This window comes from Bombus affinis, chromosome 5 (genome assembly GCF_024516045.1).
Source record: "Bombus affinis isolate iyBomAffi1 chromosome 5, iyBomAffi1.2, whole genome shotgun sequence".
NCBI lineage: Eukaryota > Metazoa > Arthropoda > Insecta > Hymenoptera > Apidae > Bombus > Bombus affinis.
The window spans coordinates 15,844,021-15,858,722 of record NC_066348.1 but is presented as its reverse complement, the minus strand read 5'-3'; positions in this window follow the sequence as shown (position 1 = coordinate 15,858,722).

Below are 14,702 nucleotides of genomic sequence, written 5' to 3'. Positions count from 1 at the left end.
TACAATGGTCCGCGTCGGAGATTCGGAAACGTCGGGACCCGGCATTCTGAATGGGAGACGAATGAGGAGTCTGCCCCAACTGGATCGCAGGACAATGCATTCGGGAAAACGAATGTTAACGTTGACGATAACGCGGCTCGCTAGGAGATAGATGGTTGTTCGAGTTTCTTCGTAGAGGACGATCGTGTCTCGACCTTTCCATGATTAACGCTATCGGAAACGGTGATAGCGTCGTAAGATAGATGGCTACGGCTAAGATAAAACGCGGTAAATGCGGCTTATCTGTTGGAACGTGCGCGAACAGCTAGCGACGAACCTATCGGTGACTGATTTGCACGAAAGCTCTAGTCAGGTTGTAACCAATTTAATTTTACGCTTACTCGACCGCTAGTGATCCAAATTGTAGCCGCACACGGCGCGAGGTTAAACGTATCTTGACTATTTATAAACCAGTAACGGTTATGCTAATTTTGCGTTGGAGTGATAAATCTTGCATTTCTATTTTGCAGCTATTACGAGCAGCAAGTTGCTTCAAAAAGATGAAACGTAATCCGAAACTTTTGTTCCAGACAGTGACAACGCTCTGTTACGAGCAATGAGGAATACTTTCAAGATACGTCATCGAAGGCAACGACTAGGGATGATACCTTTGCTCGACTTTTCGCTGCGGGTTAATCGGCCGCCAAGGTAAACGAAGCTATTATTCGCTAATATGTTTGAACGAGTATCATCGTTGGAATAAAGATCTTTTACGACGGGTCTTCTCCACCCATTCGGGAGACACCCTTTGATTAAACCGATGTATCTACGATTTATGATGGATAATTGCGCGTAATGGGAGTGCTCACGGTACTGTATCGTCTCGAGCGTGATAAAGGTGACAGCGAAGCGAACATGGGCGCGAACGCGTGATCATTTCCGACAGAGGGAACTGAAATTATGGTGTTAGCGTTCCTAATTAATCCTAAATACGAGCGTCCACTTAAGAAACCACCCCGCCGATGAATTTGATACCGTTATCGCGCGTTACACGTGAAACGTAGTCAAAAATGACTCTATCGTGGCTGGCAATGAATCAAGGATGCAAAAAGCAACGAGGTATCTACCGATTCGATTACCAAGGATCGGTAAGTCGTTCTACTTTCGAGGAGCTGATGACGTCCCTGAAATTCACGATCCATGATTCAAGGTGGTTTCTCCACCCTCTCGAGGTAACCATAGACCACGATATTATAGGGCGAAAACGGTAAATAGCCCTAATAATGCGAAATCTCGGTAGCCATAAATACGAGCGGACGATATCTGGTTACTGATCTCGGTGGCATGTCCAGGAGCTGCGTTGCCGTGTCTCGCAGCGTTGATACCGGTTGCCCCACACGGTACTCACGTAAGTATCGTGGGTACTGGAAGTACTCACGTCAAGTATGTGCACGGCTTATCATACCTCTCGCGACCAGTATATGGTCTTCCTGTTCTTTATGCGAATACACGTGGGACTTGCGATGTACCATGCTCTTTCTCCTCCACAAAATATGTCGGATTCGTCGAGGGGACAAACACAAGTGGATTCTTTGATCTTTTCTATCGTCGAATCGCGTGGCGTTCCCCTATCGGACCGATCTCGTCGCCGATTGTTTTATAGTTTTCATCTTTTACTTTCCTCGGTTAGACGTCGGTGCTACCCGGTTTACAATTTGTTAGAAAGACAGGGACCTATGAAATTCGTAATTGTTACGATCCGAACAACTTCATTTTACGTAGATCAGATGCAGAGCAAAATCAATTTCTGGTATATAAGACAGGAATCGAGAGAGAGAGAGAGAGAGAAAGCCAGACTTGTAAACATGTCGCTCAAAGGTAAACCACGTCACACCGTGCTTCCTGCGCGGCACCTCGAATTTCCATTCATTGTTATTCCATAATCCATAATCAGTGATGAAACACGAGATTGTCCATGTGTTGTACGGAGAAGGATGAAAAACGAAGGTATTAACACGACTCAAGGGTGAGGATAGATCGACGGTCGGAAGGAAAGCGTACGCGGGGACACGATGTTATTAAGAACTGACGTGTACCCGTGCACGCACGAACAATCTTCTCGCGTTCACCGTGATTTTCATAAGATATTGTAATTGTTTTAACAATCGACACTAATGGATATTCTTGGTAACGCGACTCGCGCCTTCAATTTATTCTCACCTATAGTTTTTAATGAGAAATGTAGTGCAGAAAATGATAAAGCCTGTTAATTCCCGATGCAATTAGCTTTGTCACTTGTACTCGCAATTAGTAGCGGTCAATGGTCGTACGCTTTCGGTATTCGTGGTTCGTTTCGATATGCTCGAAATTTATCAGCTTGGTAGCCGGTATAAATCGTACCGTGCGATACCATAAAGAACGATGTTAAACACGACGTTATTTACGAGTAGTTCGGCAGTATTCCTCTTCGTGAGAGACAGGCCAGGCCAAGCCGTGCGTGTCAGGGCAATTCTTTCCGCGACCGAGGCAAAAATACGTTCGTGGGTTCTTTTATACACCCTCCTCCGAAGACAATCTCGATGTCTCCCGTCGCTGTGTGGCGTGTCGTGTGGTGGACATCACTCCGGCTCGGAGTGGGTGGTAAGAGAGAGCCTCGAAAGGGTGTAGCGTGTCCGGTATCTCGTGTTGGGATCGCAAGAGACATTTCGTCCCCCCAAGAAGTCAGTTCAGCTCCCACAAATGACCATCGCCGACCACCACCATCGCCGCCACCGCTTCGTTCGCCACGCCATCGAGTTAACCCCCTTTTCCCATCAACCCCCGTTGCTTTCGTATCTTCTAGTCGCCTTCTGCACCGTTCGCGCAGATGAAACGATAAACGAATTTATTACGCTCGAATGAACGAAACCGAGTGTCCTTAGCGAGTAAAACGACGGTCGCCATTTATGGAAAAAGCACAATTATTCCGTTCCTTGTTCTTTTCCATGTTCTTTTCCATGTTCTTTTCAATGTTCTTTTCCATGTTGTCCAACTTGGATCGTTCGAAACGTTCCTATTATGTATTGCGTACATTTACGATACGAGGTTAATGATTCCGTCGAACTTGTTACGTCTCGATACGTAAATGCGACTGACGAACAGTCGAACAGTTTTACTTGTTTTGTTATGTTTACAAATAAAGCAATTAAATTACTATATTATGCTATCGTAGTATAGACTAGTTTGACGTTCCATTTGCATTTGCGTCGGTCAGACAACAACGTTTGCCGTTATCTATGCGCAGAATTTTAAGCCAGAGTCTCACTGCCATTAAAAGAATTATATAACAATGGAACTTTGTCGATGATAATCGTACGAACGGTGTTTGATTTCGTAATCTACATCTAACGTATTAACGATAATGTAATATTATGATTCTACAGCAACTTCAATCCTGATTTACTGGGATTTACAATGTCAGACTCTTTTTTATAATATTCGTTTGATGCAATATTATCTAAATTATTAGAAATACATATGTATCGCGGCATTATGTATCGACTTACAATAATTATGTACTATCGGTACAAACAAACCGTTATCACAGTTACCACAGGAACGTACCTTACCGTCGGCGTATCACTTCCAACGTTACCTACCAATGGAATAAGATTACCGCAGTCTGCTGACTACATCTGAAGTCAGATAGAAAGTTACATAATTTGAAAAGGAAATATAGGGTAATCTGATTTAAAGTGTTATAATAATTTCGTAAAATTATACCTACTGATTTATTCTGACTACTTTTCAACCTACTTTTCTAAGCTATAAATAATACTTAATATAAATCACTTCAAGAGTGAAATTTTGATTTAGGATGTTATTTAACGTTATGACTGATAAATCAAAATTGATTTTTTAATTCTCTAAAAATATAAATTTATGTCACGTTTCATCTGTCAGAAACATATCTCTTGAGGTAACTGAATATTTATCGATATACCAAAGTAACCATCGTTCGGTCTCAAATAATTATTTCTCTTAAAACGTTCGTTCTAAAATAGCCAATTACATGAAAATGAAATAACCAAAGTGAGATCTTCGTTAGTATTTTATATAGAGTAGTATGTCATAATTATAATGGTTAAAAGAATTTTGTTGATTTATTCGCAAGGTCGACGATATTGGTAGCGAAGAATAACTAAAAACGCAGACTAATTCTGTCATCTCGTGGCGAAGTTGCGAGTGAATCGAGTATCAGCCGTCGAGCAGGGATGCCAACGAGACGCGCGCATCCATGCCATGGCAGATCGTACGCGGAGTCGCGTCGTAAACAAGGATCCGTTTCATCGGTAGCCGTATTTCCAAAGTTTCCTCGCGAATCTGTTCGTCATACGTGGATTTTTTGCCATATTACTAAGCGAGTCGTTTATCAGGCCACGGCGTAGAAACGTTCGCAACCGAAAGACACCGCAAACGCAACATTTTCCGAACATTTTCACGGTGGTGTTAGTGCGCGGGTTGGCAAGCGTTGCTCGAGTGCAGTAGAGCTGCCATTTTCCGTGTATTGCGGTGCACGAGCGAGAAGAAGATAGATATCCGTGTAGGGACAAGGACAGTAAGGGTCCCGAACACACATATTTTCGTGGTGCAAAAGACAGAGGAATTCGTCGTGCGTTGATTAATCCCGGGACTGTAACTCGTAATTGCAGTGAAAACGAAGAAAATAAAGACAAAGGTGGAGGGACGAGTCGCGGGAGCGCGCGCCCGAAACTGGCCCGACGATCAAGGTTAGTTTCTCTTTTCATTTTCGTATTCTTCCTGGTCGTCCTCGTGAGCAGAAACTAGCACGTCTGGTCTGTCCTCGAATAGAACGTTATTGCGTTGTTTCAATTGTTACCGTGGAAAGATTTCTCGCGATAATGGCTCCCTATCTGACACCTTATCGTATCGCGACCGATCAGCTGACTTTTTTTACGCATCTACCGCGTGTATCTCACAAAACACCGACACGTTTCAATACGGATACGCTCGTAAAAGATACGCCATTCCATGGACAGTTTGCCGTCTGGAAGCGGTAACGATTCCGACCGTTTGAAAATACCGATCGCCACGCACGTTCGACGTATGTATATCCTATTCTATCGATGGGGCAACGCTAACCGTCCTGCTGCGTATATTCGATAACGATACGGTATTCGTCGAATTTCACACGGTGTATCTTTGATCTTTGGGTTAATCGTCTTGGCTTCCAAGTTGTATGCTCACGAGCGTGACCACTACGCATCAATGACGAATTTAAAACCATGTTACATCGGCACGAATCGATAGATAAAGTCGTTCGCGAATTCGCTATCGGATGTACGATCGGGTGCATTGTTTACGCATCCGCTGTATCTTGTGTTCGCTACTATCACGCTTCGTGCGTTTTTCGTTCGAAACCCCTACAACTGCTCGCGATAATCTCGTTACGAGCACTAAGTATATAATTTCTAGCTTCGGTACGCGAGTGGTTTCGGCGGTTTTTTGGCGCTCAGCTGCCGCTCGTAAAATTCCCGCTTGCTTTACGCTCGTTCGAAGAAACGATGCCGGCTTTTTTTTTTGATGACCGATACAGGGCAAAAACTTTACGATATTTCTCGACAGTTTTTCTAGAGTTCCGTATTCTGACAAAACCGTGGCCGCTCGCGTTAAAATTTTAGCCGGAAAGGGACAACGAGGGAAACTGTTCACAATGCAGGAAAGCAATCAAATATCAATTTCACCGTGGGCATTTCTCGCCGAACGAGATAACGTTGGCCGGTGAAATGGGCCACGGGATGGGACGGGACGATCATTTTCCAATTTACACGGAACGGTTTCAATTATGAAAGCGATCTTGAAACATCACGTACGTGTAACGAGGAAAAAAGAGACCGTACGTCGGTGCCGTACTCCGCGTTATCGTCAATATTACGCCAACCTTGGCTGTGTTTAAGCGATTAACCTGCAATAACCGAGAAACATTGTGTGTCCGGCTTGTAATCGGCTTTCGTAAGAACTTGCTATCTACCGATGTCTGGTCGTAAACAACCGTTACCACGACGTTACGTTGTTCTTTTTTTCTGTCATAGTATTCCGTCCAATGGAATCGCGGATGTGTCCCTATAGTCCCGCTATGGTTTTACGCATTTACTGTGGTCGTACACGGTTTCTAACCTTTCTCGGGCAGAATTGACGGCTCGCGTGTAACGACGATCGGTAATCGTATTATTACCTTCTGTATAGCCAGTCGCTTGGCTCTCTTATACGACGATTTCACGTTAATCAGCGGTGTAGCAGCCGCGTGTCTTGTTCCAATAATCGCTGTACTTCCTGATTCATGGCTTCCTGCTGCGGGCTTGGATTTATTATACAAAACCGGTCGACCGATCTTTTGTTTCTCTCCCGTTTTTGCACGCGTGTTCATACGTGTACCGAGCGTAACTATTTTTTTAAACGATTATATTCTTGTCAAATAAAAGTCCCTTGTTAAGCTCTTTTTATATCGTAGAACGATTGGTCCTTTGGTTCTCGTTTGTTCGTTTATTCTATGGACTTTCATACGTATAAACGCGCTCTGAAACTTCACGTTTTATTCAGGATGCTAGAACGCGCGGAGTATAGTGTTTTCCGCCTAAGCGTCGCAATCGTAAAAATCGTTGGAGCCGGCTGGCTCACGTCACAGTATGGAGGAAGGCCTAACTTACGAGCACTGCAAGCATTCGAAGCTTTACGTTATTACCAAGGGAACAATTTTGTTATAACAATGTTATAACAAAAGCAGATGTTACGACGATCGTGATTCTGCCTGTTCCTGAATATTACGATCTTCATTGCTTTTATCAAACAGAAATTTGTTCGTGGAACGACATATGCGATCTACCAAAGTCAAATAAATTAATTTGAAGTTATACGATACTGTGGCTCAGTAACAAATATTTAGATAAATAAATACAGTATTTCAACATACGCTACACTGACCGGATGCTGTAACGGATCAGCTTCCAAAACCAGTTGCATATGTATAGTTACCTACCCGTTACTTTTAGCCACCATCTCTGCGCATTTAAAAATACAAATTCCCCTACTTTTTTTTTTTTTTTCTTTAGCTTGTTAAACGAACCGACGTTCGTCCGTACGTATCAAGAAGCAGATATCTCGCTTACATATGTGAAGAAGTTAGAAACGGGGTCGAGAAAGTTTACACGTATAACGATGCAAGTATAAACACATAAATGTCGGAGATTACACAATGTCCGAGTACGAAGCTGGAAGAAAACGTTGCTCTCGTTTTCGAAAACGCGAGATCGTAGTTGAAGGTAACCGATGACTCGGTTTCGCGGGCAAACACATGCGGTCGTGATAATGCGAAAAGTTATTTTAACGAGATTCGATGGTAACGCGGAACGGCGGTTGCAGCGTTGCGCGGCTCGAGCGCGTCAGGTTACTTTTTCTAATTTAGCCAGGGTAACGGGGCAAACTAGATTGTGCTTGTATCGCCGGAAGAGTCTCTCCGACTCGCGAGAACTCGGCTAACGTCGTTTGGAATAGGCGATGTAACGCTACTCGGGTCAAAGCAGCCGTGGATCTCCGGCCGAAAAGCTAAGCAGCTCTTCGCCACGCGTTATAACTTACGATTTAAAACTCATAAGCTTCGCCGCGTCCGTTTACGAGTCTCTCAGAACCTTCTGCAACTTCTGGCCGCTCGCTGCTCTCTGAAAACTTTGAACGTGAAAGACGCGCGCTCCTCAAGTATCCTTTGGGGATAACGTCGTCGTTGCTGTAAACAAAGTAGCTCGACTTCCTCGAGCTTCGTTATTTTCATCCCCCGGTGTCGACACGAGACTCCTGCTTTCGACGTTCCACCAGTCGTTGGAAATTTTATGCTTGCTACAACCGAGAGGCGGTGTCGAGCGCGGTTGCAGACGAAAACCAGGCAATTCAGATACGTAATTGCATCAGGTTTTCCAGTTAGCGAATCGGTATAGAGCGGTAATCCAATAGCGAACCGCTAAACGGATTTTCTAGCTAAACACGCAATTCCGATATGCAGCTTGTTAACGGACAGTGTTGTAATATAAACTACTTTTTTCTTTTAACGAAAACAATCCATCTTAAATCTATTTATCGAATTAACATTTATTAGACGCCTTCGTTTGTATATTTCTTATTACATGTTTTCAGTTTCTAAAAGACAAAACGAAATAATTCAAATTATACGATGATTCTTTTAACACGATACGATATATGAACTTTCCTAAATACCAAGCAAACACGAAGATATTACTTTTCCGTATATCTTTAGCGATAATGGCCTTCTTCCCTGATATATTTCGTTGGTACTCGGATTAATTCATCTTTCGGTTGTCACTGGGAATCTGGTCCGACAATGGGTGTTTCAGTAGCCACCCACACCAGACGCTGTCATCTGTTCTCTGACTATCGGAGAAGGGACGAGTGTAAACGTAGCCACGCGTGTCTCTGTCTTTGGTATTAGTTCGATGAAAGCAATCGGGTCAACGGCTTCGTCGCTGTTCTGTGTCGCGGAGTCGATAAGAATCGTACGTGAACTTCGAAGGAAACTTCGTCACACGTCTTAGACGCGTATCGACGTCCCTGAAATTCAAAAGTTGGAAGATGCCCCGTCAATTCGGAATTTGTGCGCTCGAAATTTCCTCGCCGAACCTGCTGTCGAACTGCGTCAAACTTTTCGCCAGGTCAAAGCCTCGGCGTTTTACGTATAGAAATTACACAGCTTGCTCTCGTGTTAGTTTTCGTTTGCTCCTCGAATTTCGGATAACATAGTCTTCGGAAAAAAGACGAGAACGGGACGAGCAAGAAAACAGGATAGAATTTCGTAAGATGCCGCTTCTTCGGATGGAATCGTATCGATCTCGTTGGCACTGTGTAGCTACTCTTCGTCTTAAGTTGTACTATCTACGGTGGAGGGAATTCAGCGTCAGGATTTCTCATGTGTCATTACATTTCACGAGGCGACGATAAAGCGATAAACCTTCGCTTCGCTTCTGCTTCGGTCTGTCGAGTTTCGTTGCGAAAAGCACGGACGTACGCTCGCTCGCACTCGTCCGTTTCTATTTAACGAGGACGACACCAGAGAACCGAACTATTACTCGGATATTCTCGCTGAAAATAGGAGAATTACCCGTTTCAAAGATACCAGCAGTCGTCTGTCGTTACTTAGTTCCGTTTAGAGAAAGGTCGTTATTCGCGCGTCGAATAAATTTAATCGCGTCTTTCGATCTTTCGAACGAATGGTAGAAATTTTTCGCGAAGAAACAGGAATTGTAATTTAATTATGCGACGACGACGCTGTCTGTGCAGGTGCCGGCTAATAATATTCGCCGGAACGATAAGAATTTCAATTCTAGAGCTGCTATGTACAGGCCGATTTTAGTGCAACGACCGTGATTATCGATCAAATCCACGGTTGTACGTTTCAATGGAAAAGATAACAGTCAACTTTAACGTTTCACGTTATCGAAATCTAACTTTAACCGTGTGAAAGATAAATTTAAAAGCGGCAGTATCGGACATAGGTATATCGCAAAGTATCATAACTCGAAGCAACTCAAACTTCGTTAAACACAGGGAATAAAAATTCTTTGTAAAGAAAGGGGAAAACATCGAGTTACATCGTGTTACAAGCGAAACGTTTCCACGTATACCGGGATTTCACGAACAAACGCGTAAGGACTGCTTTGTAAGAATCAGACTGTACCATGGGAAAATGGTGCATGGGGCGTGTGTACGCGTGTATCGTAAACTCTATTTTCTATGTAGAGACCAGTCGAGAGTAGAAGCGACAGCGGAAAACGAGTAGCACTTTGTACAAAGGCCGCGCCACTGAAAATGGCGTCTCCTTCTACGGGCAAATGCATTTCTCGTTGAGTGGTAGCGACGCGCGCGCGCTCCAGCAAGCGCCAGCTGAGCGTGTAAAGCGTAGGTGATGGTGTACGTTGTACAATGTATACGATCGGTCCAGGGCACGAAAACGGCGTGCGTCCGCTGACCGACGCGGCGCGGACGGCGATCCGGCCAAGCGCGAACGAGTTTCGGTGAACCGGTGTTAAATGCGTTTTCGATGGCGCCGTAATTTCGCCGGAGTTGTTTCACCGTCGATTGATCGGAAACGTCGACGAGAGGCTGCTTCGTTTCCACGCTTATCGAATACCGCCTCTCGAATCGCGTTTTATGTACGTGCACGTTAACGTCGTTGTAGTTTTTCTCGTCTCTCCTTCCTTTTTTCCCTTGAAATCTTTTCGGTTTGTCTTTCGCAGCGAGGAGAGTTTACGAATATTTTTCTCGAGGATCCGTAGGATAACTTTCCGTTTCCTAATTTGCCTTTAAGTTTCTGCGAAACCGATGCAGTGACCGATGGAACAGCCTTTAGAACGCCGTTACTGGCCAACCGTTCGAATCGCTTTCACAAGCGAAAATTCACGAGATTGGTGTTCGTCATCGATGTTTTAACCCAATTGCCTTGACCAACATACGTGTATTTGGTATTGCGCAAGTGAAAGAAAACGATAGTAGCAGCAGCGAGTGCGAAGGTATTGGCAGAAGCTGTAAATCGTGTCTGTATGACATAACCGGGAGAAAACAGGGACAAACAGTTTCCATTGCTGACGTTAGCAACGAGCTTGTATCGCTAATTTGTTCGGCAACGATGTTTCCAGACAACGAGTTGGATTTCTGAGTCGCGATTGAGTCAGTTTGCAGGGCGTGTTTCTCTTTCTCTCTCTCTCTCTTTCTCCCTCTTATGCTACGGTCCTTTTATTCCCAGCGACCTCAGTCTGAACAATATTATGAAATGACTGGGTACATATATACAGACATAAACGTACGACTATGCGCATGAAATATTCATAGGGAAGTTTCTTTGGTGACCCCTGTGCATCTAGGCAAAGAAAAGAGCTAAAGAAAGGAAAAATAGGAAGAAAAGGAAGGAACGTTTCATTTGATACGACTATCGGCCGGACGTTATTCGTGCGCCTTCGTTATTCGTGGCTTTTCATATCGTACCGTTCCGCTGAAATGTCACTGCGATTTAGTTATATACGTATATAGGTAGTAGCACCGCCTCTATACCGACTTGCTTTACGGCCCCGTAATTTTTTAATCCCGCCCCGGTGTCACTGCGAGGAATATAAACGCGCGATTAAAGAGGCGCGGCCCGTTACAAAACGATGCGCGTTCACGAGCTTAACGAGCGCAATAACGCGTCGCGAGCGCCCAGACTTTTTCACGCCTATCGCTGCTCTCCGTTTCCTCGCGACGAGAGGGAAAATTCAGGATAGCGTCGGATAGAGGCGAAGCGCAAATGGAAAAAAGAAACGTCGCTTGGCAAGCGACACTGTTGCCATTAGAATATCTGTGACGAGCGATGCAGCTACATGCGATTCTTCGATACGTACGCGCGCATTTTCCATTCGTCAGAGAGTAGCTAACCGGAATACGTGTAACGTATCGTCGAGAGAAATTCTCACGATACGGACGCGTTTCCGTTTTTCGGGCTAATAAAATATCGAATTATCAACGAAGAGATCCTTCGCGAAAACGTCTGGCGCTGTCGGATGATTCTTCCGTCGTCGATCGGATAATTAGCTTACAACGAAGACGTTTTCGGTATCGTTAGTAGCTGCGGAAACTTTATGAAATAGGCGCAATCGTCGAGACTACCGTCTTCTTAATTAAATCCCGAAATATGTAGCAACTGGCGAAGTGACGTGATGTAATGTTCGTTAGTCGACTCGAAGGTAGACGCTTCGCGTCGCACGACCAAATATCGCGCATACGCCAGCCTCGTTACGTAGCTTTAATTCTTGGTTACCTCGGATGGATCGCAGACGGTGGTTACAGAAATTTGTTATAACGAATCGTAAATGTATCTTTACAGTCTCCGTAACGAATCGTATCGAATAGAAGATATTCCTTCCTTAGTTAAAAGTTAGATCCCTTGGTATCTAGTTCAAAGTTATTTTCCTTTCTATGTTTCCGACGCGCGTTAGTCTCAAGACAAACACCGTGGTCGAACGTACTTCCGATATCCAACGATGAAATCGGTCGACGCGACGTCGCAGTTGACAATGGCGAGCAGAGGCGGGCGAACGAAAACCCGGAGATCCATTAGCGTTCCATTTGGACCACTGTCTCGTATAAAATCATAAGAAAGCTAACATACACGTTTATTTATTTAACGTTGCAGCATGTCGCGTAGTGGCGTGTGTATGTCGAAATGTCACACGTGCCGCGTTTACGTATCGCCACATTGGCCGCCCGCATTGCTTTCGATGCCGCGTATAGAACAGAACGAGGAGAGAAACAAGGGCTTTATCGAGGACGGGAGAGAGCACGTTGGGAAAGAAACTTGTCAGCATCAATGTCTCGGCTCGGCGGCACAATGTTATCGACCGCAGGAGTGTCCGATTCCTATCCAACGCATTTTTTTACCGCGACTATTGTGTCACCGTGCTTTATCGAACGTTGTTCGCCGAGATAGGGGCCAGGCGTTGTTAACCTGGCCGGACTCTTAGCCACGAGACAATTTGAGCCCGGGAATTTGAACTTGAGAAATGAGAGGATCCTTTGTCCCTTTTCGCCTCCAATTGGAAATCTTCGCCCGAAAGAACTCTCGAGGAGATAGCCGCGAAAGAAACGACGCGTTTTTTCGCCGCGATTCTTTGTTAGGATGGCTCCGTCCGTGTCGAGAAAAATATTTCGCTCATTAAAAGAGATCCTGATCGACGAAGCGAAAGACGACGTTTCAAGTAACGACGATCCTCCGTTGTTTATTCGTTCACGATCGAAGTGATATCGAGAAAAAGAGATCGACTTTCGTCGCAATTTCTGTACGATAAAAGAAAATTCTTAGTTAGAGGCACGGTAGGCGACCGAAGCTATTCGTGCTCCCTCCTTCGACTAATTCTGGATGAAATATTCACGCGAGATGATTGCAGTGGAAGAATCTTGCGTCCCATCCTCGCGTGGAAGCGTATTATTAGAGAGTTTATCGAGCTGGCGGCTGTGCAATGTAAATTCGCGGAGGAATTATTTTCTCGGAATGTCGCTTGTTATCGACGGTATTATTAATATTGTCGCTTTCATAAACGACGCCACCAACTGCTCGCTGATGCAACGTCGATTTAGATACGAGTTCTTCTATGCTCAAGCTGCTACGCTATGTCAGTCCTCGTACCTCTGCACGCACGCAATTTAAACTAATATTGATTTAAAATTCTCGTATATTGCGCGACAAATTCTACGAAGGACACGTGTCCGCGTAATTATGCAACCCTTTGAAATCGAAAGGGCCGAGTCACGGGGCACTGAATTTCATGGTATGACGTCATTCATTTTTTGGAATATAAAGCGTATCGTTGAAAAAGTTGTACGAGGCGTACCGATTAATTTGGCGGTCTTTCAATTTTAAAATCGCAAAGAACGAAAAAGTTAAAAGTAAGTAGTTAATTATTATATATTAATTAATGTATAATGAAAGGTACGTTGAAAAAGCAACGTAATAGTACATGATAGGAATTCGTTGATGTAAGATCGCAGCAGGCGATTTTATAATTAATTTATACGTACATTTTATTAACATTGAGATTAGCTGTTACAAAAAAATTGTAATAATCTTAATCAATGGTAAGATTATTTGAAATATTCGAGATACGAAAGATAAATAAACCGGATATGTAAAGGAACGAGAATTAAATAAGTAAAGTTGTATAAGGAAGGAAAAAGTAACGGAACTCGCGAAGTCGTTCTCGATTACCGAAGATGTGCGAATAACGGAAATTAATCGATATGTAAAGTCAGTTCGCCTTGACCAGGTTTCGTTTACTGCAGGAACACGCGCCGTAGCGAATAAATCGGCTTTTATGCAAACCGCAATTCAGCGATTTTATGTGGAGCTCTTTACACGAATAACCGTGACAATAAGAGGAATATTGCACAACGATCTGCTATTGTTCCTCACCGTGTCCTCGTGTTAATTTCTCGAGCAATAATTTTTTTAGTTTATCGCTTTCTTGTATTAAGGCGTGGTGGATAGAGGCAAGAAGGTTTTCCATTACAGCGTACAAAGTTACGAGATACCTCTTAGCAATAAAAAGCAGAGAAAGGAGATTCGATAGAAAAGCACGCTGGATCGTCGATAGCGCGAGTCTCGGATGGTCGTTCGAGTCGAGGCTTTAAAAAAAATGTTTAAGAGTCACTTGTTTGTCATGTGCACGCGTGTCTCTGAGTCTGAAGGTACATAGTCTGTCACTGCGTTTCGTTACACAAGCTCCAAAGACACTTCACGGTTCGTTTACCTTAGCTACGGAGCTTCTACCGAAATACTCTACGGTCTACGAAGCTTCGAGACTTCTTTGAAGGTTTCTCTATCCTTTTCCCAATCGGTTGAATCGAAAGATCGATAAATCGATCGTGATAGAGGTCAGTTTTATACGAGGCTCCTATTTTCGTTTGTGTTTGGTCGTTGAACGATAATTCACGGATCACGATACACGGACTTAAAAATATAGGGAAGCTCGTGGAAAAGGATAAATCGAAATTAATCAGTGGAATCGCATGGAAAGACTTTAACCGCGGAAACGGCTCAATTCGCGTGTTTCTCGATGCCGAAATGATAAACGATGGGACGGATTGGCGCGTCGCGTCGAGCGAATCCGCTGCAATTAGATTCTGGCCAAGTATTT